Genomic DNA, 26,147 nt, shown 5'->3' with positions numbered 1-26,147 from the left:
ATAATAATTTCTTTTCTAATACATGCATTCAATGTTATACATTTCCTTTAAGCACTGCTTTCATTTCATACAAGTTTGAATAAGTTATATGTTCATTTTTATTTAATTCAAATGCTTTTAAATTTCTCTAGAGATTTTTTCCTTGACCTACATGTTAGTTAGAGGCCTATCATTTAATTCTCAAGTATTTGGAGATTTTTCTAAATATCTCTCTGTTATTTGTTTCTGGTTTTACACCTTTGTTGTTCATAGCACATGTTATATTATTTCTTTTAAGTATGGTAAGGTGTGTGTTTTGGCCCAGATGTTGTCTATCTTGGTGAATACTGAATGAGAGCTAGAGAAAGATACATATTCTTTTATCATATGAAGTAGTTTGTAGACATTCATTAAACCCAGTTGATCAGTGGTATTGTAAAGATGAGTCTTCACTGATTCTCTGCCTGTTTAATATATCCACTTCTAATAAATGGGTACAGAAGTCTCCAACTACAATAGCAGATCCTATTTCTTCTTACACTTTTATCAGTTTTTTTCTGCAGATATTTTGTCATTCTATTGTTAGGCACATATACTTTAAAGAATTTCATGTCTTATTGAATAATCAACCCTGTACATAGTGCATACCTTTATTTATAAAAATTTTCCCTACTTCGAGGTCTCCTCTATTTGAAATTAATAGAGCATCTCCAGCTTTCTTTTCAGTGTTAACATGATATATATTCCTCTATCCATTTACTTTTTACCCATGTTTCTGAGCAGTTATGGTGAATTTCCTGTAGACAACAAACTGTTGGGTTGTATTTTTTATTTGCTCTGACAATTTTTGTCTTTTAATGATGGATTATATCATTGACATTTAAATTGTTATATAATTGGAGTAATTTTACCATACTCGTTACTGTTCTTTGTTTCTATTTTCATTTCACTCTTTACCTGAGTTTTTAAATTCAGCATGTTATATTTTATTTTCTTTCCTTTGGCTTATTAATTTCTTTCCTTTTTTTCCTTTTTAGGTGTTGTTCTAGAGTGCACAATATCAGTTTCCAACCAACAGAGGCCTACTTACCTTGTACCATTGTTTACATTCATTTCACTTATACATGAGCATAGATAAATACATAAGGAAACATAGTTGCTATTATTGTTTTGAACAGTTATGTTTTAGACCAATAAAATAACTAAAAATAAAATTTTTATCTACATCCTCTGAGTTCTTTTTTGGTAATCATCTTTACTCAGATATTGCCTATGTTGTTTTCCTTCTCTAAAGATTTTTTTAATGTTTCTTTCAACTAATTCACTCACTTTTTGTCTAAGAAAGTTTTATTTCTTATTTACTTTTGAAATATAACTTTGCAGGACACGAAATATTAGCTTGGTGACTTTTTTGACTTAACACTTTAAGTATTTCACTCTGTGACTTTTTGCGTTCATGGTTTCAGAGGAGCATGAAGTGGTGTTGTATTTTGTCAAATGCTTTTTCTGCATCTATTTAAAAAACCATATGATTTTTATCAAGTCTATTGATATGATGGATTACATTTATTGATTTACAGCTGTTAAACCATCCTTGCATTCCAGGGGTGAACCCCACTTGATCGTGGTGCACGATTTTCTTAATATGCTTTTGGATACGGTTTGCCAATATTTTGTTAAGGATCTTTGCATCTATATTCATCAAGGATATTGGTCTAAAATTTTCTTTCTTTGATGTGTCTTTTCCTGGTTTGGCTATGAGGGTGATATTAGCTTCATAGAATGAGTTTGGTAGGGTACCCTCCTTTTCTATTTCCTGGAATACTTTGAGAAGTATTGGAATGAGATCTTCTCTGAAGGTCTTATAGAACTTGGCTGAGAATCCATCTGGTCCTGAGCTTTTCTTGGAGGTAGGTTTTTAATGGCTTCTTCTATTTCATTTCTTGATATTGATCTGTTGAAATTGTATATGTCCTCCTGGTTCAGTTTGGGAGGAGCATATGTCTCTAGAAATTTGTCAATGTCTTCGGTAGATTCTATTTTGTTGGAATACAGATTTTCAAAGTAGCTTCTAATTATGTTATGTATCTCAGTGGTGTCTGTCATGATATTTCCTTTTGCATCACAAATTTTAGTAATTTGAGTTTTCTCTCTCCTTCTGTTTGTTAGTGTGGCTAAGGGTTTGTCTATTTTGATAACTTTCTCAAAAAACCAACTTTTTGTTTTGTCAATTTTTTGAATAGTTTCTTTTGTTTCAATTTCATTGATTTCATTTCTGATTTTAATTATTTCCTGTCTTCTACTACTTTTGCTGTTATTCTGTTCTTCTTTTTCTAGGGCTTTGAGCTGTAATGTTAGGTCATTTAGTTGTTGACTTTTCATTCTTTTCTGGAATGTGCTCCATGCAATGAATATTCCTCTTAGTACCACTTTCATAGTGTCCCAGAGATTTTGATATGTTGTATCGTCATTCTCATTGACCTCTAAGAATTTTTTAATCTCCTCCCTGATGTTTTCTGTTATCCATGTTTCATTCAATAGCATATTATTTAGTCTCCAGGTGTTGGAGTAATTTCTGTTTTTTATTTTGTCATTGATTTCTACTCTCAGCCCATTATGATCTGATAGAACACAAGGCAGTATCTATATTTTTTTGCATTTCCTAAGGGCTGCTTTGTGGCATAACATATGGTCTATTTTCGAGAAGGTTCTATGTGCTGCTGAGAAGAAAGTGAATCTCCTCATTGATGGATGGACTATTCTATATATGTCTATCAAGTCTAGGTTATTGATGTGTTATTGAGTTCTATGGTTTCTTTGTTCGGTTTTTGTTTGGAAGATCTATCTAGTGGTGACAGCCGTGCATTAAAGTCACCCAGAATTATTGTGTTGTGGTCTATGTGATTCCTGAAATTGAGAAGGATTTGTTTGATGTACAGGGATACACCATTGTTTGGGGCATAAATATTTACTATTGTTATGTCTTCCTGATTTATGGTTCCCTTAAGCAGTATGAAATGTCCTTCTTTATCCCTTCTGACTAACTTTGGCTTGAAGTCCACTTTATCTGATATAAGGATGGAAATCCCCGCTTTTTTACTGAGTCCATGTGCGTGGTAGGTTTTTTCCCATCCTTTCACCTTTAGTCTGTGGATGTCTTTTTCTATGAGGAGTCTCTTGCAGGCAGCATATTGTTGGGTCTTTCTTTTTAATACATTCTGCCAGTCTATGTCTTTTGATTGATGAGTTTAGGCCATTAACGTTCAGGGTTATTTTTGAGATATGATTTTTATTCCCAATCATTTGGCTTATTTTTGGTTTTTAAGTTGGCTTGGTTTCTCCTTTGAATGGTTTTTCTCTAAGGTAGTTCCTCCCTTTGCTGACCTACATTGTTGTTTTTCATTTCCTCCTCATGGAATATTTTGTTGAGAACATTCTGTAGCACAGGCTTTCTATTTGTAAATTCTTTTAACTTTCGTTTATCATGGAAGGATTTTATTTCATCTTCAAATCTGAAGGTTAGTTTTGCTGGGTATTGGATTCTTGGTTGGCAACCATGTTCTTTCAGAGCTTGAAATATGTTGTTCCAGGCCCTTCAGCTTTTAGATTCTGGGTTGAGAAGTCGGCTGCTATCCATATTGGTCTCCCCCTATATGTACTCTGATGCTTTTCTCTTGTGGCCTTCAAAATCCTATCTTTATTTTGAATGTTAGGCATTCTCATTATAATGTGCCTTGTTGTGGATCTGTTATGATTTTGTGCATTCGGTGTTTTGTAAGCCTCTTGTATTTGATTTTTTATTTCATTCTTCAGGTTTGGGAAATTTTCTGATATTATTTCATTGAATAGGTTGTTCATTCCTTTGGTTTGTATCTTTGTGCCTTCCTCAATCCCAATAATTCTTAAATTTGGTCTTTTCATGATGTCTCATAGTTTTTGGAGATTCTGTTCATGATTTCTTACCATGTTCTCTGTTTGGGCAACTTTATTTTCAAGATTAAATATTTTTTCTTCATTGTCTGAGGTTCTGTCTTCCAAGTGGTCTAGTCTTTTGGTGATGCTTTCTATTGAGTTTTTTATTTGGTTTATTGTTTCCTTCATTTCAAGGATTTCCATTTGTTTTTTTTTGTTTGTTTTTTGTTTTTGTTTTTGTGAGAATCTCTATCTCTTTGTTGAAATGATTTTTTACTTCCTGCAGGTGCTCTTTCAGCTTATTGATATTATCATTTATTTGCTTGCATTTGTTCTCTTATCTTATCCTTTGCTTTGCGAATCATCTTAATCATGTATAATCCGAAATCCCTTTCTGACATTTCTTCTAACATTCTGTCATTTGATTCTATTAATATAGAATGTATATTTGTTTGGATCATTTTCTTCCCTTGTTTTTTCATGTTGTTCATGTATCTTCCCCTCTAGCAGTGCAGATCTGGGGTATTGCAGATTTCCCCCTAGAGGCTTATAGTGGCCCTATAGGTTTCCAAAACCCTTTCTTTAAGGGGAGATCAATATTAGCAGTGCCCAATTCAGACACTATGCAATCCTAGACCAAATAGCCCCTATGAGGACAATAACAAAATTGTTATAATAAACAGAATGAGTTAAAATATTATCTTCAATAAAACAAACAGATTTGCAATAAGGTCTGCAGTTTCTAGTGGGGGATAAAGAGGATGCAGAGGGATGTAGAATGTGGCTGTTAATGGGATAAGAAAAGAATATACAGAAGTTCTAGATAATAGAAAGGGTGAGAGTGTAATCAAAAGAAATTGGATGTTAGCATGCAAAAAAGGGAGAAAGAGATTCTGAGGGAACAGGTAGACAAAAGGAAAAGAGAGCAAGAAAAGTAAAGAAATAAAACTTAATTTTTTTCTATAAGGAGAAAAAAGAAAATCTACAGTATAACAGTCATATAGTAATGAAACCTTCCAGAGTTCAGTAGCCTGATGCATGAGAGGTACCTGACAATGAGCTTCAAGCCTCCAGCAGGCATCTCAGGATTGGATTTGCCCCACCTAAAGATTGGAGCTAAGGCTTCCAAGATTATCCAAGATGGTCACTCTGGCTTCGAAATGTGTTGGCAAATGGGGACCTGCAGCTCAGAGTGTGAACGTGGTCAGCTGGAGGTCCTGGAGGCGGGATGCGGTTGGTCATGCAGGGGTCCTAGAGGTTTGGTGTGTTTGGTGTAGTTGTGGAATCCTGGAGGCCAGGTGCAATCTTTCGGTCTGGGGTCCCGGTGATAGGGCGCAGTCTGTTGGTCTGGGGGTCCTGGTGGTAGGGAGCAGTCAGTTGATGTGAGGGCTCCAGAGTCAGGGAGTGATCCGTCGGGCTGAGGGATCCTGGAGACAGGGCTCAGTCAGTCTGGCCAGGGGTCCTAGGGGCCTGGCTGTTGTCTCAAAATGGCGGCAGCCGTGTGTAATCAAACCTGCGGATACTGTAACAGTGAACTTCCAGGCAACAGCAGGCAGCTGGTGCTCCACTGATGGTCAGTGATCAGTTTGCTGACTGTTGTCGGATGATCGGGAGGTGAACCTCGTGCATTGGGTGATGGATAGGTGTAAGGCAGGCAATGGAACGGCCAGAGGCAGGCAAATGGCGGATGATAGGCACCTGACAGTCAGCAATCTGCACTCAAAAAGGCGTCCATATGCTGGCAGACTGCAGACTGCAATCACAACAGACAAATGGTGTAAACACCAGGGAATCCATAAGCAGCAAAAACTGCCTCACCAAGAAACAGATATCCTCTGCTTGAAACCAGAGTTACAGAGCGACAAGGAATGCAGCCTCCCTCTAGTCCGTCATCTAGTAATTATTATTTCAATATTTCTTCTATTAATTTCTCTTTTCTTCTTCTGCAATTTCCATTATGTATAGGTTACACCTTTTGTGGTTTGCCCATATAACATATAGAAGGTGTGGAACGTAAAATCAGGTGAACAAAAAATAGGGATAGTGGGAACATTCCTTAACATTGTAAAGACCATCTATGCTAAACCCATGGCCAATATCATTCTAAATGATGAAAAACTGAAAGCATTCCCCCTAAAAATTGGAGCAAGGCAGGGATGCCCTCTTTCACTACTTCCTATTCAACATTATCCTCAAAACTCTAGCCAGAGCAATTAGACAAACTAAAGAAATTAAAGGGATATAAATAGGAAAAGAAGAACTCAAACTATCCCTATTTGCTGATGGCATGATTATATATTTAGAGGAACTGGGAAATTCGACCCGAAAACTTTCAGAACTCATAAGTGAATTCAGTAAAGTAGCAGGATATAAGATCAATGCTCATAAATCCAATGCATTTTTATACATAAGTGATGAATTTTCAGAAAGAGAAGTTAGGAAAACTACCCCATACACAATAGCCTCAAAATAAAATAAAATAAAATAAAACACTTGGGAATCAAACTAACAAAAGAGGTGAAAGACTTCTACAATGAGAACTACAGAACACTAGAGAAAGAAATTAAAGAAAACCTTAGAAGATGGAAAGATCTCCCATGTTCTTGGATAGGCAGAATTAGTATTGTCAAAATGGCCATGCTACCAAAAGTGCTATACAGATTAAATGCAATTCCAATTAAAATCCCAATGATGTACCTTAAGAAATAGAACAAGCAATCATGAAATTCATCTGGAAGAATAAGCTAAAGCAATCCTCAGCAGGAAGAATGAAGCAGGGGGTATCGCAATACCATAACTTCAACTATACTACAAAGCAATAGTAACAAAACGGCATGGTATTGGTACCAAAACAGACAGGTAGATCAATGGTACAGAATAGAGGACATGGACACAAACCCAAATAAATACAATTTTCTCATACTAGACAAAGGTGCTAAAAATATGCAATGGAGAAAAGATAGCCTCTTCAACAAATAGTGCTGGGAAAACTGGAAATCCATATGCAACAGAATGAAACTAAACCCCTATCTCTCACCGTGCAGGAAACTCAACTCACAATGGATCAAGGACCTCACAATCAGACCAGAGACCCTTCATCTTATAGAAGAAAAAGTAGGTCCAAATCTTCAACATGTCGGCCCAGGATCAGACTTCCTTAACAGGACTCCCATAGCACGAGCAATAAAAGCAACAACATTACCCTATGTAAATGTATGATTACACAAATGGTATGCCTTTACTCCCTGTATAAACAGGGAGTATCCCATTTGTTTACAATAAAAATAAATTTTAAAAAAATGTAGAAAGAAAAGTACTAGATTAAATTTCCTATGCCTAGTAATATAATTGTACATCATCAGCCTATTGTAGGAAATAAATGTGTCAAACAATGAAAAAAAAAGGGGGGGGGGGAATATCAGGTGACAGATAAGCCCTTGCTTGATAAGTAGTTTTGATGTCATTCACTTGATTAGACACTGTAATATGCACTCACATCCCTTCCATTTTAGGAACAAAACATTCACTCCCCTGTTTCTTAGAGTGAAGTGAAATATTGACAACTTAGAGACCTCAGAAGGGTAATCCCAGTCATAGACTGCTCTTGCCTAAAGAAAACTGCCATACCCAAGGCCATGCCTTTTTATCAAGTACAGAAGAACATCTCAAATAGAATGACCAGTTGACAAAGGAGTCTAGGGTGGAGGGGTTTTGAGAACAGTTTTTTAAAAGGTTAGGGCTGGTGCTAAGAGCCAGTTGCTATATTCCCCTCAAGTGACTATTCTAAAGAGCTAACTTTGTTTCCAACCCTCACATAAAATATCAAAGCATTTATTCAAGCTATGCTATAATTCAACTTCTCACTCTGACCAAACTTGCTTCCTGATCTTCCTGATCTCATGATCACTCCTGACAAAAAAATAAAAAATAAAACAAACAAAAAAACCTGAAAAACATATTTCAGTCTTAAAGTTTGATTTATATGGAACCCAACATGTAAAAGAATATGATAAAAGTTAAAACTATAGGAATAAGAATTTACTGAGAAAGAAAAAGTAGGAAAATATAGAAAAGATCCTATAATAAGGCAGAAAGAAAAATAATCAGAAAAAGTAAGTGGCAGATTTGGAAGGTGCAAATCTAAAACAAAAATAATGTCTTAAGACATTTGACTAACAAGCACAAGTGATTCAGATATAAATATGCTAAAGTTGTGGATAGGGTAGATATCGGATGTCAATAATTCAGAATGGAAGAAATGATTGGAAGACACCTAGAGATGAGAACAGGTAGTTTTAAAGAAAAGAGAGCTATAGGAATATTATAAATGATAGTTAAATCCATAAAGATAGAGTGGAGCTGCAAAGAAAGATAATATGGATAAACATGTGTCCCAGAGATGGTTATTAGAAATAAGTTTCAGAGTACAGAAGCACTGGATTTTATCAACAATGAAGACTTCTGGGCTTTGCTCAGGGAAGTACAGAAGTGGAAAAATCATTAGTCTAATCCTTGTTTCAAGAAAAAGACCAAGTATGATGCCAATTCATGGTGTTTACACAAATTTTCAGAGGTGAAACTGTAGGTGAAGCAATTCACACAAAATCTTAGGAGTGTCAAACACCTGCAGGGAGAGATGAGAAGCCAACACTGCTCATCTGGAAGACATGTCTCTGTATACTGATGAGAAAACTTAACACCTGGGAAAGGATGAGTACAGGCTGGGTGTGGGGGTTAAGCCCCTGGAACTATATTTATGAATCAGGTTACACTTTTCTCCATGGCCCTCACCAGGCGCTCACAGGGAAACCTGTGAATACTCCTAAGAAAGATTGCTTCCTGAGCTCGGGTTGTAACTCAGTTATGGAGGGAGCACTTGTCTCACACATAAGTCACTGGGTTCGATCCTCAGCACCATGTAAAATAAAATAGTGGTATTGTGTCCATCTACAACTAATTTTTGTTTTTTTTCATGACCAGGTATGGTGGAGAGGAACAGGAGCGCCTGTGAGATAGGCAAGAAACACTGTCCAGACTATTTCCCTTTTCTCTCTTCTGAGACAAACTTCTTAATCAGTGATGAGAAGACACAACAAAAAAAGATGTCTCTCAAAATGCGAGGGGAAATTCACTGTGATTGAGGCCCCAGACTTGGAGGAGGAGATGGAGTAATTGTGAAGACCAATATCTGAGACCAGGAGTACAGTGCCTGTCTAAAACAGAAGGTTAAATCATAACATCAGAGCACAGCTACATGCTGCCCTCAAGCACACAGTCATAAGAGTAAAAGTAAGAGATAAATCTTAGTGTGAGATCTGCAAGAGACAGATACAGCAAAGGTAGATCTAAAGCCATGGGTGAATCAGACACTGAAAAAAACCCCTCTAGTGTGCAGCCCTCACACTAAATCCATTGGTGCTGTGTATAACCATAGCAACAGAAAACCCTAAACCAAGTATATAGTCTGACTATATTAAACATTCACTTGCAGAATAATGAAAGGCATGCCCATGTCCAAGCATAAAAACTGCTTTAGTCTGTCTAGTACCACATTTTGTACGTCTTCAACAAAAAGTATGCCAAAAGGCTAGAAAAAGTATAACCCTAAGACATGGCATTCAACAGAAACATAACTAGATAGAACACTGCTATGAAAAATATGTGACAGGAAGTTTTAAATAAAATTTGTCATTGAATTGGTTATTCTCCTAAAGTCTCTAATGGAAAAACTTACAATATTTAAGAATGGATAATTTTTAGGAAAAAAGGAGAAATAGAAAAATAATGAAACAGAAATGCTACATCCAAAAGCACAGAGGAAATAAAAATGACTTTGGAGTTCCTTTAAGTAGACAATGACAGCTGAAGAACAAATCAGTAAAATTTAAGATAGTCAATAGTAATTAACAAAACTGAAACTTGAAGAGTGAAAAAAAAAGGTGGGATAAATGAACATAAAAGAGTATCCAACATCTGTTGGACAAATGTTTTTGGGGATCTCAAGAGAAAAGAAAAAAGACAATGAAGAACAGGGCAGAAAAATAAAATTTAATTAATAATACTGGTTTCAGAATTTTCCAAAAATCACAACCAACAAATCAAATTTTTTAAAGATACTCAGAAACACCAAGCAGGGAAAAAACAAATTCACACATGCATACACATTTACACACACGCCCATAATTGTATTATATTTAAACTATATATAAAGATAAAATCCTAAATGCAACTGAATAAAATCTCATCACAAGCAGAGAAAGAACAAAAATAGTACAGCAAACTTCTTATCTTATACCACAAGACAATGAAGTCAAATCTTCAAAATATTAGAGAAAAACATCTGTCAAATCAGATTTCTATATCCAGCAAAAACAGTTTATAAAATACAGGAGAAATAAAGAATTTCTCTTATGAGAACAAATAATTCATCATCTGAAGACATACACGCAATAAATATTAAAAGTTTTTCAGGAAAAATACATGTACCAGACAGAAACCCAATCCACACAAGGAAGTGGAGAATACTGTAAATGTAATAAAGGAAAGTAAAAGAAAATTGTTTACTGTCTTATTTTTAATTCTTTAAAACACCTGCTAAAGTAAAATGGTAGCAATATATTCTGTGTTTATAGCATATGTAAAAATAAAATGTATGACAATAATAGTACAAAAAATGGTAGATTAGATTGGGAATATAATTTTATAAGTTCTTTCCACAGCATGTGAAGAACTATAGTAATATTTATATGTAGACTCTGATTAATTAGAAAAGTATATTGTAAACTTGAGTGTATATAAAATGTGGTATAAATAATAAATTAAGGGAACATACCTCTTCAAGGTTTAAAAATGTCCAAATAAATCTAGAGAAAGGAGATCAAGAAGAAAAAAGGAACAAAGAGCAGAGAGAACAGTTGGAAAATAGCTAGCAAAATATTAGATTAGATCCAGATGTATTAATGGTCACCTAAATGTGAATGATTTAGGGACATAATTTTACAGTCTGTCAATTGGAATAAACAAGCAATTTTCAACAAAATACTACCTATAAGAAACCTACTTTTAAATATAAAGACCTAACTTTGTTGTTGTTGTTGAATTGGAATCAGAGTTAACAGTATAAACTTATGCTTTCATCGGAGATAGGTAGGTAGGTAGGCAGGCACATACAGACATTTGTATATATACAAAGCTCTGTATGTGTGTGTGTGTGTGTATGTGGATTAATGTGCATACATACATTTCTGAGCTCTAGGTAGGTAGGTAGGCAGGCACATACAGACATTTGTTATATACAAAGCTCTGTGTGTGTGTGTGTGTGTGTGTGTGTGTGTGTGTATTAATGTGCATACATACATTTCTGAGCTCTATTCATTCAGCCACAAGCATGTTTTGCACCCAGATTATTGGTTTCTAAATACTACTCTCCAAAAAAGGAACCAGACCTTCTTTAAGAAGTGTTTGGCCTCAGGCCTGGAGCAAGGAAAATACAAGATGAACCTGCCTTATCTTGTGACATTGGAACCTAAGCACAAGTATGATGAAGGAAGGGAGCATGTGAAAAAGGCACAGAAGGTATCCTGAGAAAGCAGTTATTAGCTAAGAATAGAATAATTTCAACCACAAAATAAATAATAATTGTACAGGATTACAATTCATACAATATATATCCAGGAGACCATAGTGATATAAATACATTTTCAAATCAATTGATAAATTGGGAATAGCTTTTCCTTACAGAAGAATTTCAGTGATTAAATGTTTAATAAATGAGGAAAATAAATCATCATTGGGAAATCACCATACTAATTTTTGTAGGTGTTATGGTTTGAATGTGAGGTGTACCCCAAAAGCTCATATGTGAGACAGTGCAGGAAGGTTCAGAGGAGAAATGATTGGGTTGTAAGAGTCTTAACCCAATCAGTGAATTAATCCTAATGGGATTAACTGAGTGGTAACTGGAGGCATGTGGGGTATGGCTGGAGGGAGTGGTTCATTGGGGTGTGACTATAGGGTACATATTTGAATCTGGTGAGTGGATCCTTTCTGTTTCCCTCTACTACACTCTTCTGCCATGATGCTTAGCCTCACCTCCAGCCTGGAGGAGTGGAGTTGGCCTTCTTTGGACTAAGACCTCTGAAACTGTGAGCCCTCAAATAAAACTTTTTTCCTCTATAATTGTACTGGTCATATCATTTACTCACAGCAGTGAAAAAGATGACTGAAACAAGATTCACCTTTGAATGCTAAAATTATTCGTGAAAATTTAAAGAAAAGTTGTTTGCACTATCTTAAAATATCTCCCACAAAATACCTCTTAATTACAAAAGTAAATCTAGCATTAATATAGTAGAGAAACCCAGATGCTATTATCTTAGCTCAAGTTCATATTACCTTGTTAAGACATATTACAGCATGTACTTGGTTTAATACACTCGGGATGGCATAACATTTCTGTGGTATTCATGTCAAAAATGCACTCTGTCTAATCATGAGAAGGCATCAGACAAACCCAAACTTTAGGTTTGTAGAATTCTACCAAATATTGACCAATTCTTTTTAGAAGTCTGAAAAGCAAAGAGAACCTGAGGAATTTTTAGAGTGGAGGAGATACAGAGACATGACAGCTAAAGGCAACATGAAAGTCTGCATTGGATTTGGAAAAGGACATTAACGAAAAGACTGATGACATGTGCAATAGGTATACAGTTTAGTTAGTGTGATTGTACAAATGTTAACTCCTTTGGTTAATAATTTTAGTATGAAATGTGGAAGGTTAACATTGAGGAAGTTGAGTGAGGGTTATACAGCAGCTCTCTGCAAAATTTTGGCTATTTCTCTGTAAATCTAAAATCATCTCAATATGAGAAGTTTAAAGAGACTACTAAAAATAATGAAAACTTCTGTAAGACTTAAAAAATATAATAAAATAGCATTTAATACAATAAATTGAGAATTTTGAAAACTTCTTAAAATTCTCAGAATAGAGAACTGAGTTAAACTATCTGTAATGCTAGCCTCCTCACAAATACTAACCTCAAATTTGTATTGAAATCCACACGAAATTAAGAATAATCTAAGATGTAGTGAAATCTCATACTTGAATCTGGCCTACAAAAATATATTGTCCTTCACAAATACCATCCTGTCCTTTAAACTTTCCAAAACCATATCTCAATTTTTCCCTGCTTGCTGTTCCACAATCTTGACTTGCTTTTATCGCTACTTTATGCACACTATCATTTTCATTTGACAGCTTATGCTTCACTTCCCCCTCCAAACACATAAGCATCGTCTTCAATTTGGCTTCTCACTCCAGTACTTTTCCTCTGCCACAGGTCATCAGGCAATTAGGGAGATCTTGAATTGACCAGAGAACAGCTAAGTTCATACCACTCCAAATCATTTACTTTATGCAAACTTGTCTTGGAAATTTGAGAAATGAGGATAAACTTTAAGTAATAAGTAGGATTTAAGTGGAAAACACTTCATTCCAAAGAACAAAAGCAATTGTAAAGGTAAAAAAGAAGAAAGAAAATTCTTAAATGATAGGATTTGGGGATAGCATCAGAGAATGCCTGGCACAATCTTCTCACTTTTCAAAGGAGTATTTAGAAGACTAGAGACTTTCCCAAGGTCACATAGAAATTAGACTTCCATTCCTCTTCTTTCCAAACTGGAGTTCCTTCCATGATCTTATATTAATTCAGTTTGATGGAGAAAATGACCACAGTGCAAGATAGTAAGAAAAAAATTAAAAATAACTATTTTAAAAGTAGACGATAAAAGGAATTCAGTATCAGTCTAAGTAATTAGAATTTTTTATATTAGAAGTTTATGTGATACTTTATTTTGTAATCATAGTTCTCATTATTCAAAAGTCTCAAATACAGTTTCTTCTGGACCCTGGATTTCTCACCTGTTAAATGGCAATAGCAATACCTAGGTTCAGTTTATTGTATTATAGTAAATCTATATAAATTTCCTAATGTTCAATAAATGACAGTCATTATTATTATTTTGTGATTTCTGTAATATTTAAATATACAAATACAAAGGTAAATATTAGTTGCTGTCTTTCTATATTTAACTAAGAAATTCTACATTGTATTGCTTACAATTTCTTCTTCATTTAAGGAAACAGATGATAAACTATGATATTGAGATTGTTTTATTCACAACCCACTGTATACCAAATATACCATAAATTTTGAGCAAATGATTAAAAATAAAGAAAAGCTAAATGTCTATTGAAATTCAGATTAAAGACCTTCACCTGAATACTCTAATATATCATAAAATAATAAGGTATATTGTTGAAATTTAGAACAGATTAACTTAAAATGCTCATGAGAGGCTCTCAAAATTTGTTGGACATAAAAATCAGTAAGCAATAAAATATATGGAGATGAGGTAATTGAGTGTTAGGAAATGAAGATGAATACTGAGTTGATATTAAAATATATGCTACTCAGCTTTCTGTTGCTGTGATCAAAATACTTGCCAAGAACAACTTAGAGGATGAAAAGTTAATTTTTGACTCATGGTTTCAGAGGTCTCAATCTATGGTTTGCCGACTCCATAACTCTGGGCCTAGGTTAAGGCAGAGCATCATGGCAGAAGGGCATGGTAGAGGAAGGCTACTCTGCTTATGGCACCCAGGAAGCAGAGAAAGAGAAAGAGGAGACAAACATGATATGATCCCAAGGGCACACAACCAGTGAGTGACCTGCTTCCTCCAGCTATGCCCACCTGCCTACAGTTTTACTGCCAAACACAGAAGTCCTTTCAAATTATTAACCCATCAAATGGATTAATTCACTGATGAGGATATAGCTTTCATAATCTAATCATTTTACCTCTGAACATTCTTGCATTAACACAAGGGCTTTTGGAGGACACCTTATAGTCAAACCATAGGAAGTTGTATACCCTAAGTTATGTTTTTATAAGTTTTTCATTAAATGTATGATTGTTATCGCTCTGTTCATTTTATCACACTTATTTAAGTCAATAATTTAAATCAGAATTTATTGCACGCCTAAAATCTGCCAAAAATTAGGTTAAATCTGAGGACTGGAAGAAAATCACAAGAAATGGTTCTGCTATGGTCTGAATGAGTCATCGAGAATTCCTTGCCGGAAATTTAATCAACAATGAAACAGGCTGGGAAGATAGTTCAGTCGGTACAGTGCTTGCCTTATAAGCACAAGGCCCTGGGTTTGATCCCCAGCACCAAAAAAAAAACAAAACAAAACAAAACAAAACCAATGAAACAGTGTCAGGAGGTTGACCTTTTGGGAAGAAGCATTTTTGTCCTGAGGTCTCTGTTTTCATGGATTGTCCTTTATAAAATGGACTTCCAGGGTTGGGTTTGCTCTCTCTGCTCTTCCACTACATGAGGATGTAACATTAGTCCTCCTTACCCTTCCACCATGTGAAGAAACAGTGAGAAGGCTCTAAGAGAAATAAATGACTTTTCTTTATAAATTGCCTGGTCTGTGGTCTTCTTAATGTGTTTATTAATGCACAATAATCATACATAATCCTGGGGTTCATTTTGACATATTCATAAATGTACACAATCTAATTTGCTCCATTTCAATCTTTAGTACTTTCCCTTTCCCTCCCTTCCTTCTGCTCCCTAACCTCCTTTTTCTACTATACTGGTCTTTTTTCTGTTCATTTATTGTTCGGTCTATGATTTTTCATTACACAGCACAGTCAGACTAAGACATTTACTTCTCTGCTCAAAAACTTTAACTTGATATAAGTTTCAAGAATAAATAGGATATGTATCCATTTTTAAATTACTATCAATAAATAAACAGTTTTGTCATGCCTCTATGTATTTATGAGTTCAAAGAAACTGATAGAATTTGTTTGTAAAGAGATATTGAACTGTATGCTAATATCATGTGGTTAAGTTTTAAATTAGGACAATTTTTCAAATGGAATTAGATATTAACCAAGAGAAAAAGCTAACAGTAAAAAATGAAGTAACTGTCTTTTTGACTGAATTTGAAAAAGACTGCTATGTGGTCATGAAAAATTATAATCATTAATTGAACAATTTTATTATTTAATCACTGGCACACTAAAATATTAGTCAAAGTATTAACAGGATAATATACTGTACAATTGTTGATTTAAAAGACAAGTGAATCTTTCAACCTGCCAGCTTTGGTATCAAAATTTATGTTTATGAACCTAGTAGTAACTAAAAATAAACTTTCTTTCGAGTAAATTATTTTTCAATGAACAGAAAAATCAATCTTTAACAATAGTTATGAATTTTACTTCCTCATTTATAAATACACAGACAAGAAAAATTGTTTCATCATCATGTAATTACTAAATTATCAAATAGTAATCTGGAAAAATTAAGAAAAAACAAAATAAATATTTTTGATAGACAAAATGAAAAACCCAACAATGTCTGTTCATTAACACTAATTTTGTTTGCATATAATTCTTCCTAGGAGAAAATCAATAGAAACTGAGAGTCTTTAATCAAGAGACAAATAATCGATTATTTAATTTTTTTCCTTTGTGATTCATTAAGTTGAATTGAAACCCACTTATATTTTAGCTCTTCAAACTTTATAGCAATCAATAAATATTTATTAATACACCTTGGAAATTACTTGTCTACAAGGTATTATCCTTAAACATTTCATTAGAATGCGTTTGTAAAAATAGCTAACAGCAGGGCCATATCTGAGTCAATAATACTACCATTGGCTTCAAATTTATTAAAAGAGAACAAAGAGTCTATTATGCATGCAGAATAATACTCTCACATTTGACTCCCTGCTAGCATCTTCTTCTGTTTGATCCTGTCCTTACAAGCCTGTAATCATCAACTTTCAGGCAGCCAGTTCTTTAATGTGAAAATTGAAATAGGCTGAAAAGATTATTTCCAAAAGCAGGTAGCACAGGATTGTGCCCTGCAGTGCTGTATGATACAATTCAGAGAGAGCTGTATTGCCACTTAAATTGTGGACATATGGAATGGGATCAAAACAGGCCAGCAGGCGTTGTGGGATAGCTGCCAAGAAGGTCTTACAGAAAAGTGTTTCATTGTCACCTTCACTTCATGGAGATAAAAGCTTAACAAGGAGCAAGCGATTCATTCTGTTGATGATTACAGAAAGTAAGATGAGCTTCTGGAGGGAAGCTATAAAAAGAGTAGGCTGGAAGTTTTAAGCGACGCATTGCTAATTTGGAGACTTTCATTCCTCCTAAATTTCATTAGCGATGACACTGTGTGAGAAATGTGTTTGTGCAAGAAGTTGTTGGTGACTGAATGCAAAATTCTAGACTCTTGATTACCCTATGTGTTGATATGGGCTGATAAAGCGTATGGCCTTCAACAGGAGGAATCAGCCTTGATCATTTTTAATAACACTTGGGTGTCAGCACACAGTCACAAAGGCAGTGAAGGGCCACATGCAGCCAGCAACTGCAAAGCACGCTCAGTAGCAGTGTACTTTAAAACAGCTCTTTACTTGTAAATCTCAGCACCTATGCTCAGTAAAGTCTCTTTAATAGACTAATGTCTCTTGAAAAGATTATTTGACCCTTTGAAAACTTCTTAAAATATAAATCTAATAGATATTATTTCTTATTTGAGAAAAGGTTATAAATATTAAGTCTGAATATCAAAGACAATTTAAAATGTTAAGTATGTATATGACATATAAGAGTGGGAAAAAATTACAGCCTGCATTTCTAGGTTAAATAGCAGAGGGAAGATGGATTAGAGAACTTCCCTTCCCCAATGCCAAAAAAAAAGCAAGAAAGAAATAATTTTCATAACATACCAACAATTCATCACCAACAAAAAACAGGAATGGTGAAAAAATCTCAAACATAAACCCTGGTATGATTTAGAAGTTTATGAAGTTAAAATGTCTGAAAGTAAATTTCTATGACTTCTCTGCATGTTAAAGCCAAACACACACATAAACACACAAAGGTGATCAAGGGGAAAGTTGGAGCATCAATACATTGGTGAAAATGCAAGAAAGTTTTAAAATAATTGAACAACTAACTCTCCATTAAAAATATCCATGAAAGAAACACAAAGATAGTAAAATAAAAGCAATAAAGAAAAATGAGGGAATAATTTAATGAATAAGAAAGAAGAATTTACTAAAGTGGGCAAAGAAATTAGAACTTGTAAAAACATGTATCAATAAATTGGTAAGGGTGATCAAGAAACCAGAAAGGGAAGGTCCTGGGAAATGAAAGTGATCAAATATGTTATAAGTACATATGAATATAGCAATAAATTCCACTACAATGTGTGAATATAATGCACTAATAAAAAGAGAAAATCTAAAAAGAAAGAATAGAGAGAGCACAATTACACATTATTAGGAATAAGAAGAGTATAAATGCATATAGAATAACTGGTATTGTGTTTTGATTAATTTTCATTATGACATATAGAATTTTATAACTATAAATTGAAAGTCCAAATGAAAGCCAGTTTTATTAAAATAGTCATATTACCTCAAGAAAAAGTAGAAACTCTAAGCAATATAGAGAAGAAAGTGGAAATGCAGTTGCTGCATTTCCCTAAAATAGAAGCTTCGGCCTGAGGTGCTCAAAAGAGAATCCTGCCAATCAATCCTTACATACCCATAAACCGCTTCTGAGCAAGAAAAGGAGGAAATGTCCCCAATACTGGGTTTAAGGTCAGCATACCTCTGATTCCAAAAAAGAAAGAAAATGAAAGCTAGACTCTAATCTCTCTTGGCAATACATAAAATTCTCATTGAGATATGACAAAATGTGAATATATTTGATCTTGCTATACTGCATATATGAAGGAAGGATACACCATGACTTATGGGTTTTATCCCAGAAAAGTGACAATTTTTTTTTTTTTTTTTTGGTCTGGAGCATTGAACCCAGGGCACTTAACTACTGAATCACATCTCCAGCCCATTTTATTTTTTGAGACAGGGTCTTGCTAAGTTGCTTAGGGCCTCACTAAATTGCTGAGGCTGGTTTTGAACTTGAGATCCTCCTCAAGTCCCCTGAGCTGCTGGGATTACAGGCAGGCCCCACTTTGTGCAGCCAGAAATGCAGCGATTCTTGATCAAAAACATTATTAATGTAATTAACAAGGTTTATGAATAAAAGGAGAAAAATTACTCTTAAAAGAAAACGTTCTCTAGCTAAGGAAAAGACTTTAAGTTGATTAATGGTAAATAAAAGGAAACAGCAGACATCGCAATTAATAGTAAAGTTATAAAATCTACCACTATATTCAGTATAGATAGTTTTATTATTGAATTTTTATTATGAGGGCATATTAGTCATGTAATTGAAAATAAAATATTAAAATTCTGGTTTAAAATGATTATAGAGTAGAAATAACAAAAATATGCTAACATTGACATTGGTTTTCTTTATATTTCTATGGTTATTTGATGAGGGTAATTATTCCCTTGCTTGTATAAAAAAAAATGTTCTAATAACTGTGACAGAAATTTTCTGTTATGTAAAACAAGAAGCACCAAAGAATTTTAAAAGTCATATTAAATTTTCATATATTTGAAAATCACAAAGTTAGAAATGAATAAGTATATCAATTAATGATAAATATTTTCTGCAACATCATGTGTTAATACCTAAAGAAGAGAATAAATCAAAGAACATAAAGTGCAGATAAAAATGGAGGCACAGAGATATATACATGTAACATGTATGAAGACATACATCTAGTGCATGCCAATGCTAGTATTGGCTGCAAAACTCACACATTCATAAAGTTAAGATTTTTGTACTTGTTACCAACTATTTATGTTATTAAAGAGGTCATTTAAACATTTGGTGCTAAATTTCTTGTATTATAACATGGAAAAGTTTAAATTTATGGTAGATAGTTCTCTACGTATTTAATGTTTAAAAAACTAATTTCACAGAACAGACACTCCTATTGATATCCTTGTTCTACATACAGAAGAATAGGTGGATTTTTTCTTTAGCTGAAATGGAAACACACCTCCACAAACACACAAATTCACACACAAAATAAATAATAGCTATTGAAATAGTTATGTGCTCCTTTCCCAAAGTGTGTGTTATAGATTATAGTAAATATATTTTATGTTTTTCTTTGCATATAAAGACAATGATATGCATGTGTGTTTTCTAAGTACTTGGTATATCATTCTTTATTGAGAATATCCTTCAGCTAAACAGTGAATGTCATAATATTCTTGTGGGTTTTACTTTTTTTCCTCTTCCAACTCATTTCATCTTGGCTGGTTGTTTTAAATAGTGAAAACCATCATAACTAATGTATAATTTGCCTCTTTTTGATCTGAAGTAATTTTGATTCTAATAAAGTATTTATCCTGAAGTTTGAAGCTTTCCATTTTCTGGTCTAGAGAATATAACTTTTTAATAGGAACATAGAAACATAATGAGTCTTAGTCTCCTGGGCTCCTCACCCATTCTGAAAACACAATGTTATCGTTTAATGTCCCTGCAAGCCATTCATTGCATTGAGGATTTCTCACTTCTCCATGTGTGAGAACTAAGACACCAGGTAAATGTTCCAGGCCTAATGAATCCTCCAGGGGAGAAGAAGTGATGGGTTGTGGAGAGTCTTCTCGCCCTAAAACACTTGGCTCCTCTGTTAAAATGTCCCTGGTCCAGGTCACAACAGGAGGATGAGTGTGCAGTCAGCTTCAGTCACAGTGTTACAGCTGGAGGTGATGGAGAATGTCTCCCATCAGCACCTGGGCCACTGTTTTTGCTAATATAAAACAGGCTGGGTTGGGGAAAATCAGAATAAATCTCTTGGAAATGAATGCTGACTCTATTTCTTTGTTCACGATTTCATTGATGTCAACAACATGATGCTCTTCTAATGCAATGACTACAGACTAATTCAACTTTTTTTTCCACCATAGGAGCTAAGTTACTGAAAAGTCAATGGATTTGAAACCACACTTATTTTCTTATTACTATTTAATTCTTACAAACTAACAAAAGTGAAATTCATAATCCATAATTGATTTTTTCCTTCATAGTATTGTTTTCAATGGTTCAAAATGATTAAAAAGTAATTTCCCAACCCATTCATCAGAGTTTCTTCCCATTACAGTTTATTTCTCAGCCAAATGAGGCAATTAAAAACCAGAAATATTCACATGCACAGATTTGTGGTGCATTTTCTTTCGGCCTCCATGTGCAAAAAGCAGCAGCTTGTAATTTTCTAAGAATGAAGAAATCAAGTTGATTTCCCAATTAATCTATTCCTTTGATCAGAAAGACTTGTCTGTTGTCTTCCTTCCATTTATAGACTATCATATTAGGAAGACAATGCCCTTACAATTTAAACACTGTAGTCAATTCTCTATCACTACATATTTTATTCGGAGGTTCACGTCTTTTGAACTCTCACAGAAGTATTTCTTCATCTCTCAGAATATTTCTAGATTTCTTCCTATACCATACAGCATATTAAGTACTTTGGTCTTAAATGGCTTAAGTGAAATATAACTGAGAATCTTAGTCCAGTATAAAATGTCATAGAATTAATTCAAAAGCCTTCAAACACTCAGTCTGTATCACTGTCTAGTTAATTAATGTTTCCGTCAGCATTCAGTTGCATAACACATAAAATATCTCTATCTTAAGTTGATGTAAGATAAGGAATCAGGTGTTTTCAAAATGGTTGAACTGGTTAGAAGCAGGGCCTTGAGAAGTGATCCCCATAACACCACTAGCAACTGGTTTATCAGAAGAGTTCATCCAATCAGGATAGTAAGGAATCCAGGCACCTTTGGGACACCCCACGTTAGTACTGACAACAACATACTGTCTTTAACTTTGCATATTGTCTGCTGGTTGGCATTCACGGAGTCAGAGAGCAAGAAGAGAGACATTATTGCAAAAAGTTCTACAGCCCCAAATTTCACTTAAGTTCTACAAATTGATGGAACCTAATTTTCAAACAGAATCCAGACTAAATGGTAAAATAAGAAACATGTACCTATGACTCCCGTCTCTTTCCAACACACACTCTGAGGAAGCCTTTCAGAGGTATTCAAAGTGCAGTTTCAAAATCGCTTCCTTGAGGGTACTCCTTCAGTGAGTATGTGCTTGTGTGTTTATGTGTTAGGCATTCTTGAAGGTACACCCACACTCAGGAGCATTGAGGAGTTACTACTTAATTGAATTCTTAGACTAGACAGAAGATTAGGATCTCGGTATTTTAATTCCATATATTCTTACCTAAACTATCTCAAAATTCTGGGAGACCGAGGAAGAGAATGGCTAGGTAGAAAAATAGAGGAGCCAGAAAGGAAAAAAAATGAAGGTAGAGGTAAAGGGAGAAAAGGAAAATAAGTGAGTGTGGGGGTTATTACATCCAATAATGCTACAATAAGGTTGCTTCCCACATGGAAAACTGAAAGAGAAAAGAAGGAAATGTGATGTCAGCCATCATCACAATATCAGAGTCTTCCCTATCAGGTTCCCCAGGTTTGGTTAATTACCTATTTCTGTGGTAGTTTCTGTAATTTTAAATATTACATAATTCACAGAAATCAAATAATTAGATGTTCATTTGGGTTTTTATAGAGAACATACCACATAGGTGTATACCATTTCTAGTCCCCATAATACTCAAAATGCAGACTATGTGACACCTTTCTCATCTATAATGTGACGTTTGTTGGTCTTTATTTAATATTGTATGGAAAAAAATAGTTTTGGGTAGATATTATTGAGATTTAGTAAAAAAGATAAAATATGGCATTTATTAACAAGTCCACTAGATTTCCTAGCTTCTTTTAATTAGGAAAAAATAGTGTTAACTTTAATTCCTGTCTATGGTAGTCAAATTTTGCTTTTAATATTTTTATTCCCACTATATAACACAGTAAATTTCAATATGGTCACAGTATTATTACTAAATACCTTAAATTGTGATTTATTAGAGTCATTGTTATTATTTTTCTTTATTTTCTTGTGTATTATACCAAATTTAAACTGTTTCTTTTGGAAATTTCATACAGGATGATATTTGCAGAAAGAATAATTCAGGATAATCTTGTTTACAGAATTTCACGGAAATATAGTAGTTGCTATTTACTCTTACTTTATTTGGCTACAAAAAATAGAAAACCAATTACCGTGGTACTGAGTTCTGGCCAAGTATAGGTGGGTTATCAGGTGGCTACAGTAAAGGATTTACAAATCAAAAAGTTACTTCTTTTCCATTTCCTAGCAGCTACTAACTCATAATTTAACCTTGGAAAATTGGTTGAATTCCTCGAACTTCAGTCCTATTGAAGAATTGGCTAAAAAAAGAGTTTTGCTAATAGCTAGATGTTGCATATTGGCTGAAAATTTAGCATAGTTTTCTTATCTTTTGCTATGCAACAATTGGATAACAACTAAACAATATCTTTTTTCAGTAAATATTCATTGGGTTATCATCATTAAGACATTTTTCATATCTAAACCAATAATTTTTAAATTTAAATGATGAGTTACTATTTTAACCAAGAAAGATTAATTTTTTGCATACCAAAGGACAAGAAAATCTATGTCTCTAGGGGCATGCCTTTGGGGTATATGTATTTGTCCCTGAAGAGTAGAACTCTCTCTATTTCTTGGTGTGATGTGTTCAGTAAATTCCCTCTACCATACTCTTCCAACATGATGTTCAGCCTTGTCTAGAGCCCTGAGGAATGAAGTTGGCCATCTATGGACTGAGACCTCTGAAATCATGAGCCCCCAAATAAACTTTTCTAATTGTTCTTGTCAGGTCTTTTAGTCACAGCCATGAAAAAGCTGACTAAGACAAATATAAACCTGAGTATAATCAAATAATATGATATTTAATATATCTTATATTTACTTTATTATATATTTACTTATTTTTATTATATGTGTATTTTAATTATACTCAACTTTATTATATATTGTAATAACATGTATTTTTCATAAAATTTTATTATATATTTTAAAAAATAATGTGTGTATGTGTATATATATATACACAAAAAAATGACCAAGCTATAATTCCTCCAAAGCTATGAGCTACCACATCTGTGCTACCTTAAGCCCACTTAGCACCTTTGAATCTGGAAAGGGCTTAGTAAATTTTTGCTGAATGAAGAAATGGAAAATATACTGTGACTGTTGCATCTGCTACTATGTAAATAATGTAATAGTTGAATATGAAGTGAAAAGGTATGGTTTTTTCATGCAACAAAAACCTTCAATGTCTTCACAGTGATCTATGAAAGGAAGAGAATAAAGGAATGACACCTAGAGAAGAAAACAATAGAGGAACAGAGTGGCGGGCAGGAACTAGCCACTATCTCATCATTATAATCATAGGCCCCATGTCAACTTTTATTATTCTTCCAGAACCTCTTACACATGGTATTTATTTTTAACTTAAAGAATTAGAAAGGAGTTTTAGTTTAAATTACTATAAAAATTTGAGCTTGTACGAATGCTTATGGGTAGATTCTACTAATTGAGTTCTATTATAAAAATGATGCTCCATTGTGTGTGAGATACAGCATGTAAAATTACCAAATTTAGGGGAAGGAGAAGCATATTACATAGATGTATTATTAATGTAATATCAGCTAAGGAAATTCAAGACAAATAATTAAATGTATAACTTAATGTGTATTTCATGTCAACTATCTGAACATTTTTATCTATTTATATTTGATGAACAAAATAATTCATTCTCGTCATTTATTTTACTAAATGACAGTATAAATGGTCCAATAAGTGACTCTTCAATATTTTAGGAACACTGACTCCACTGAGACTATAAACCAAAGTCCTGGACCCACTCCCAGAAACTTGCATAAACTCAAGCTCTAGATTCATACTGGGGGTGAGGGGAGCAGGCCCTCATGTATAAACACACACATAAGTTTCAAGATGCTCAGGAACATAATGGTTCTGAAATGTAAGAGTTCAATGCAAAATCCCCTATGCTTTGCTGGAGCTATAAAATACTTCTTATCCACTCCTCATTTTTCCACATCAAGCAATTTCCACTAGAGAAACATGACTAGCCTCTTGACCCAATTCTTTCTTTATCCTTGATCTGTTGGGGGAAAGTGTTGCCTAACTGCTTAGGGACATCAGAATGTGTTTCTTGGGAGAAATAATCTATTAAAAGTCTACAGAAGCTAAGCACTTGTTTCTTTTACTGCCTTCTTTCCCTACCCTCTATGAGGCAACAATTCAGGATATATGTCTGCTAGAGGAATTCATCTTTTTTCTCAGTTGTCATTATGCCAATGAGTAACACAAGAGGGGTGTTATGGTTTGGAAGTGAGGTGTCCCCCAAAAGCTATGTGTGAGACAATGCAAGAGGGTTTAGGGAAGAAATGTTTGGTTTATGAGAGCCTTAACCCAATCAGTAAATTCATCCCCTGATGGGAATTAACTGAGTGGTAACTAAAGGCTTTTAGCGTGTGGGTGGAAGAGGAGAGTCATTGCAGATGTGCCTTTTGGGTATATATTTGTATCTGGCAAGTGGAAATCGCTCTCTCTTCTTCCTGATCGTAATGTGAGCTGCTTCCCTCTACTACACTCTTCCACCATGATGTTCTGACTCACCTTGAGTCCTGAGTACGGACTGTAGACTGACACCTTTGAAACCGTGAGCCACCAAATAAACTTTTCTTCCTCTACAATTGTTCTGGTCAGATCTTTTAGTCACAGCAGTCAAAAAGCTAACTAAACACAGGATAAGGAGGTCAGTGTGGATAAGTGAAGGAGACAGTAGGAAGTCAGTCTGACCACAGATCAAAGCCTTTCCTAGTATAGCCTCATCAATAATAATCGTCAATTATTATCAGTAATAATGTTCAATTCCAAACTTGAAAAGTAGGCATAGGTCTGTTAATATAACACCCCTAACACTTGGCACGTATAGTTAGAGCTACATGGCAGAATAAAAGGAAAACTTTGAAATCATAACTTACTGATTTTTGGTGAGATGTTATGTTCAAAGTTTTTGAAAGTCTTTTCTTCAAACTCAAGCAGCATGTCCTGCTATACTCCAGAAGTTAAAAATGTTTATTCATTTGTATACATCGCACAGATAGATCAATGCTACTTCTAAAACTAAGGTCAAATGAAACTCAGTTTCTTTGTATTGCCTTTAAAAATGTCTTTAGTTCCATAAGAATAAATAATGTGGGGGAGAAACTTAGGTTTTACAACTATTTTCTTGGGGA

Source organism: Sciurus carolinensis, chromosome 7 (assembly GCF_902686445.1).
Source record: "Sciurus carolinensis chromosome 7, mSciCar1.2, whole genome shotgun sequence".
NCBI lineage: Eukaryota > Metazoa > Chordata > Mammalia > Rodentia > Sciuridae > Sciurus > Sciurus carolinensis.
The sequence above is the reverse complement of the archived record's forward strand: the minus strand, read 5'-3'. Positions refer to the sequence as shown.